Below are 7,487 nucleotides of genomic sequence, written 5' to 3' on the forward strand. Positions count from 1 at the left end.
AAACGAAAAAAAATCTAAATGTGCCTGCTTAATAGGATTATTTCTTCTCCATCTCCATCATATCTCGTACAATCTGGATGTTGTTCTCTAAAAATATCTACTAAACTGAATTCCTCTATCAGATCAATTACTTTATCTCGTGCCTTAGGATTGTTTATCCGTTTCTAACTTCTATCATGATCAAGGTTAGGGTTCAGCACTTAATTAAAATCTCCACAAATAATACAAAAGTCATTACTGTATTCATTTATCACATCTATTATATGCTGGTAGAAACTAGGGGCGTCCGAGTTTGGACCATACACTGTTATCAAAGTCACATTTTTATCATTCATCAACATGTCTGAGGCTATGAAATTACGTTCTACATCCTTTTTTCATTCAGAACTTTACCTTCAAAATTATTGCTTAATAAAATTGCTACCCCCCTAGCGTTAGATCTATATGAACTAAAATGACAGCTATATCCCCGTTCTGACCTAATACTATTTTCCATTTCTACCGTAAAATGGGTGTCCTGTTCACAGTAAATATTGCCCTTATGGCGCTTTAAGTATGAAAATACATCTTTCCGCTTGCCTTTGTCATTTAAACCCTGGCAGTTTGCCGATATTATTCTAATAGAATCCATAATTGGTTAGTATATGAAAAGTATACCAACCCCTACTCCTATAACATAAGAGGCCACTGGTCGGCTCTTTTTCTATCGGATATTATTTTGCCGACTGCGACCTCTTATTTCCGAAGCACTAATTCTTTGATGCAGTTTCCGCCCGAAATCCGGGCGGAACTAAATATGCTTGAAAAAAACTCTTAAGAGGTTGACAGGTCATTACAACGATGTCTACGTATCATGTATGCAATATTTATCCCATGTGTATGTCACAGACACAAATATATAGTATAATACGGTGTATAACACACAAAATACATGCCCATGTCGTTGTAGCACTTTTCTAGTCGTTTTTAATAATGGCTGCCTAATGGTTGATACAAAATAGGTGTCGTTATTTCAAACGGAACGAAATGATACGGACTTTGTTGTATTCCGCTTGTAGGACAGAGGTTGTAATCCATTTTTGTATTAACCGGCAAATCACGTGGTATATCTACTATCACTACCGACAGTATTGTCTGCTTGAGCTCTGCTCCGCTTCGGAAGAAGAAAACTTCATAATTTGTGTTTTTTTACGAAATTATTCTCATTTAATCATTCGATTATGGAAAGAAATATATATTGGACCCTGTGGATCATTTAAATGTAAGTTGACACGCTATATTTTTTCAATATACGAACTTTGAAAATGTCATCGTCAGCATCGGGAAAATCAGCTATGGGCAGTTAGAGGTTACACGGCGCCTGTCAAAAGTATCTCGCCGTGTAAAACCTCTAACATTGTTGGAGTAACCAACCCCTTGAACTTCCAACACTACTATGGTGACACGAGAATTTATCAAGAAGGGCGATAGAAAGGGTGAAGAGGAAGAATGTAAGAGAGAAAGAGAAGACAAAAAAGAAAAGAAAATAAGATAACATTTGATAGTCTAGGTCAAAAAAAGTCAGTACAGTTGAAACTTACGCACGCTTTCACACATTCCTCATTCTTTACCGGAAACCGGAAGTTCTTACAACTACCTAATAAACTATAGTTATCGGACGTATAAGTCCGGAATAATTCACCAAAAACATGTACAGTTCCATATGTAACTTCATATGTCAACCAAGGCACACCTACACATGGGGAAACCATATTTTTACCTTAATATTTACATATAGTGTGAAAATATATGACTGTATTTCGATACATGTATACCTTGGTAATATTGACTTTGTAATTAATCTTTGATTTGATACCAACAATATTATACATATGAAATATTATTATGAATATGCTGACTCTTGTTTCATTTCGAAACCATTTATATCAATTTCTATAAAGAGATATGGTACATTCCTTATTAAACCTTTTACATACTTATCATATATATTAAAATTATACACAAGAAGCGATTAAAAAGTCATATCTACTCCAATTTAACAATGATAGAGTTATCAAGTTTGATTTTCCCCCTTCGATCTAATACATGGAAAACATGCATCTATATATACACCCACATGGAAAAATATTTCTATAAAGGGATCGGCATTCCTTATGAAACCTTTTACACACTTACGTATACATGATGAAAATTATGCACAAGATGCAATTAAACGATCATATCTAATCCAGTTTAATAGTGATAGAGTTTTCTTTCATAGACTTGCATAGGTCCCTTTTGATTTTGTTCTCCAATATAGTACATGAAAATCATGTATATATATACATACATGGAAAAAATGTTTCTAGACAGGGATCTGTTTTCCTTATGAACCATTTAACACACTTATATTTATATACATATGTATATGATGCTGAAAATTATACAGCAGCATAAAAATTAACAAATCATATCTAATACAGTTTAATAATAGCACACTGGTCTTATATTAAAACTGAGCATTCTTTCATAGACTTGCATAGGCCCCTTTGATTTTTTTTCCAATCTAGTACATGAAAAACATGTATATATATATACACATGGAAAAATATTTCTATGAAGGGATCTGTATTCCTTGCGAAACCTTTTACACATTTATATATATATATATGTATATGAAAATTATACGGCAGATAAAAAATAAAAAAACATATCTAATCCAGTTTCATAGTGGTAGATCTAGAATTAACAAACTTATAAGTTATATTAAAACTGGGCTTTTCTTCATATAGACCGGCAAAGGCACCTTTTGATTTTTTCCCCAATCTAGAACATGAAAATCATGTATGTGTTCACATATGGAAATATATTTCTATAAAGTGATATACATGTACATTCCTTATGAAACCTTGTACGCCCTTATAGATATATGTCACAGGAAGGAAAACGAGCACACTCCTGCTGGTTCTTTCTATATTTTATTACCGGATATTAGGACATAACTTGATACAAAAGGAAAAACCCCTGAAACACAAAATAGCCTGTATAAGTATGATATACATACGTAGCCTACAACATGTACATGTACTCGACAAAATATTAACTAATTATTTTAATTAATTAAATTGTACCTCTTACATATATGATAATGAACAATATACCGAAGATAAAATCACTAACTCATACCAACCAGTATCATAGTGATAGAGTTAACATACTTATATCATGTTTACATTATAACTGAGCATTCCTTCATATCGACCTGCATATGTCCCTTTTGATTCGATTTTTTTTCTAAAAATGATAGATATGTACACATATGGGAATTTGTTTCTATAACAGAATATACATTCTTTATGAAACCTTTTACCCAAATACAGCTTCCATTTATAATTCAATACAACTTTTACTTCTTTACTTTCAGATACAATATAGAAGCCAAATTATGGCTTTTCTTTGGTTATACTCAGGATACACCATAGGCTGCTATAATGGAACATATCCGCAGCAAACTAATATCTTACATTCTTATGGTATATGTCTATGCTCTTATTTGTATTAATATGCATAATTACATACGTATGTTCCGATTTATGTGTTATACACCTTTTAACAGAAAAATCCTCTGGAAAGATTAAATTGCAAGACATTTACTTTTATTGTTATTACATTCAGCAGTTACTTTTAATTATTATATTTCTATTACACCTATAAATTTTCACTATCATTTGAACTTTACAAGCTCGTTTTCTGAATCATACTGAGATCTGAAAATAAATGTTCTCTACACTTTACGCATGTTTGAGTTCTTTGTCAAGAGTCCAACACAAATGTTAGTCTTTTACCTAAAATTGGAATCATCATACAGGTAACTGTCTGTTAGGATGGTGTCGTATACTTTTTTCTTTTCTTTCCATCTTTTAGCTGGGCAAACAGTTTCTAATCCATACTATATTGAATGTTTCACACAATCAAGATTCCAGTCTCTCCTGATTAAACCTTGTCAGATATTCGTACACACAATACTGTTGCCCTTTCAGGATCCTCTTTGTGCGAATAACCTCTACTTTTTGTCCGTGCGTGAACTTACATATTACTGTTTTAGGTTTATTCTGTTGATATGTACCAAGCCTGTGCGCAATGTCTATGTCACTCTCCGTGACAGGCACATTTAGCTTGGTCCTCATGGGACTTAACTACTTTCTTCACACACTTCTCCACTGTCTACTGCCTTTCTGGATCCTCCAATCCGGTAATTCTGATCGATTCTTTCTACCTTGTTGTTCAAGATCGTTTTGTGTCTGGTTCAACAATTTTCCCCGATCCTCCAGAACTGATATTGTTGGCTCTAACCTGGTGACATTACTTTCAAGTCTTCATTTTCCTCCTCAAAGTAAAAACAATCGCCCTTCTAATTTTCCTATGAGCTCTTTGTTTTCTGTCCTATTGGCTTCCTTCAGTGACAATACTTTTAAATCCATACCTCTTTTAGTAATGAGTGTAGAAAACATTACGTCAATCGCATCTTACTTTTCATTTACACTTCGATCTTTTTCTTTACCTTCGTGTGCGTCACTCGCCCTCGACCTGACACTGTTCCTCTGCCTTGCCGAATTTTTATTTGAAGACATGTTGAAAGGTTTCTATTATAGAGCATCAGGCCCACAGAACACTATCGAATGTTTCTTATAACCACAATACTGTGCACGGATATGAGCTATTACTTCATATACGGTGGGCTATGTTACCTGTCCGTGCGCTCGCTCAACTCACGATCTACCGACCATTACGCATGGCGTACTCCCGTTGATACAAATTCCTTTGTAATTTCACAGTCCTTACATCTATTTTGAATATCAGAACAGTTTACCATCTCCTTGTTGATATCAGAAGTCAATGAAAGTTCATATAAAGGATTTCCATGCATGGGAACTTGTGAATTGTCTCGGAGCGATACACACCACGTCTGTCTAAGATCCCGTTAACCGGAAGTCCTTTGTAATTTCACAGTCCTTACATCTATTTTGAATATCAGAACAGTTTACCATCTCCTTGTTGATATCAGAAGTCAATGAAAGTTCATATAAAGGATTTCCATGCATGGGAACTTGTGAATTGTCTCGGAGCGATACACACCACGTCTGTCTAAGATCCCGTTAACCGGAAGTCCCCCCCCCCCCCCCCCCCCCCGCTATTTGTTAATTCTTTTCTGCCTTTAAGTGTAAAGGAAGTAATCTGTAGATTCTTGTTGTACGTGTATGTTTCATATATATTTTGCAGTCGTTCAAATGGTGGTTCAATCAATGGAAAATTTTGATTTACTCTGTTTGCTTGTTTTCCAAACAAATCTTGACGGATCTTTTTTTCATAACATTAAGTTGTATATTATACCCAACGTATATATCTATATTAACACAATGTATCATATGCAATATGTGTTGTTGATTTGAAGGTAAAAGATTTCAGTTTCCTTTCGTCATTGTAATGTTTTGAATATAATAAGCTATATGTATACCATTCGCTTTCATGTATGCATATACATTGCTATCTAGGTATTCATATCGTCAAATGGTCCGACAATCACTGCGCCATTGAAAGGTCTCTTTTTACGAACGTATATGAGGCGCGTTGGTTTAAGCTCTGGGGTTGTCTGGCTAGGCGATTAGGTGCAGTAGATCGTAAGTTCGAAGCCCGGTAATGGCATCAGTCATAAAATTAACATTTTTTGTGTACGCAATATGTGCTACTCTCTTCACATGGATAAATGTATATATTACGTATCAGGTTAGTTATGTGTTTTTACATATAATTAATGTTTCTTTGTTTTCATGGTAAATACTCAAATGTGATTGGTCGAAAAATTCTTTTTATTCTTCTATGAAAGAAATTCCGAGAATGGCGCGAAAAATGTGACGTCACAATACGACAATTGACGTTGCGTATTGATTTGAGAAAAAGAATCCCATTTAAAACCAGTAAAATTGTTAAAGAGGCTTACCCGCAGACGGACCGGTAAACGGCACATCTCCGATCACTAAATAAACTTCAGTACACGTTTCTATGTGACAAAATTAGAGGCTTTCCGACTTTATTTCTTGAAAACAATTACAGAATATGTATTTAAAAGACGTTTTAAAACTCAACCTGAGAGGGAAATGTATGGAATATAACGGCAAATCTTCTTTGTAAATCGCCGCTGCCTTTGAAGTTATCACTGCGGCACTGTGCACGTGCTTGTTTCTTTGATGTGTCAATCAAATTAGACTTATTGCGGGTTGCGATTAAATAAATAATATTTAAAAATGAGGTTTTAATATCACTTTTCAGCGTTTTATAAGGAAAATAAAATGAAAAAATCAACAATTCCAACAATCTGTCATGTGTAAAAAATCTTTTTCTATTAGCCAATTTTTCTGATCTCTCTGCGGGCAAGCCTCTTTAATAAAACATGTTTTAAATTAGAAAATCATTTTCAAAAATTAATTATAAGCGTTGATGTAATTTTTTTTTAGTTTCATCGGGGTATGAAACAAATTTTGTTTCCAAACTTCTGTAAGAATCCGCTACCCCGATGAAACTAAAAAAAATGACATCAATGCTTAAGTAAATATTTTCAATATTCAGAAAATTAAATGATGATACCGTCTTGCGTATCTCTTGTACCTTTTATCATATTTCATTTACCTAGTTGTATGTATTACATATGTGACTAATTAATACATTTGTATGTCATAATTTAATTTACCACTACACCTTGGCATACCAAACAATCCTTATTATTTTACATATGTATGCAAGTACAGTTGATGTGTTTACATAGGTATGTTATGAACTAAATCCCGTAATACCCGTAACAGAACAAAATAAAGCAGAAACATGAACATGTTTTAGCATAGCAACAATTTCACGAAAGGAGAAAAAGTAGTCTCTGGTGTTATCTATCCAAATAATTTCCAAAAAAGATTTTGTTGTTGGTATAATATTTAAAGCATACACTCTTTCGGAAATTCCAGGGATGTATTTCAGGTCTTTGAAAGTTAGAGCTTATGCTATCAGGAGAGTGGTTTGTACTGTGTTACATTATTTACACAGTTTCTATTTTTAGCAAGTGATAGTACTTAGATAGAAATGTCTAAGATATGAAAGTTAGGGATGCCGTTAGAGGTTAGTGGTATGTTATCTGATGTTGTATATGGTTTTAAAATGCAATGTTTGGTGCAACTAAATATTCTTATATTGTATATGGTCTTGCTAAGTCATTTGTCGAAAAATGGTGGTTTAATTTAGAGACCAACGGACATGTGTGATTTTCCCCCATAATCCCTCAGAGGTAACAACGTATATATATATAGGGTAGGTATGACAATCAAAGTATAAATGTATAGGGTAGGGATGTCAATCAAAGTATATATGTATAGGGTAGGGATGTCAATCAGAGTATATATGTATAGGGTAGGGATGTCAATCAAAGTATATATGTATAGGGTAGGGATGTCAATCAAAGTATA

This window comes from Pecten maximus, chromosome 13, assembly GCF_902652985.1.
Source record: "Pecten maximus chromosome 13, xPecMax1.1, whole genome shotgun sequence".
NCBI lineage: Eukaryota > Metazoa > Mollusca > Bivalvia > Pectinida > Pectinidae > Pecten > Pecten maximus.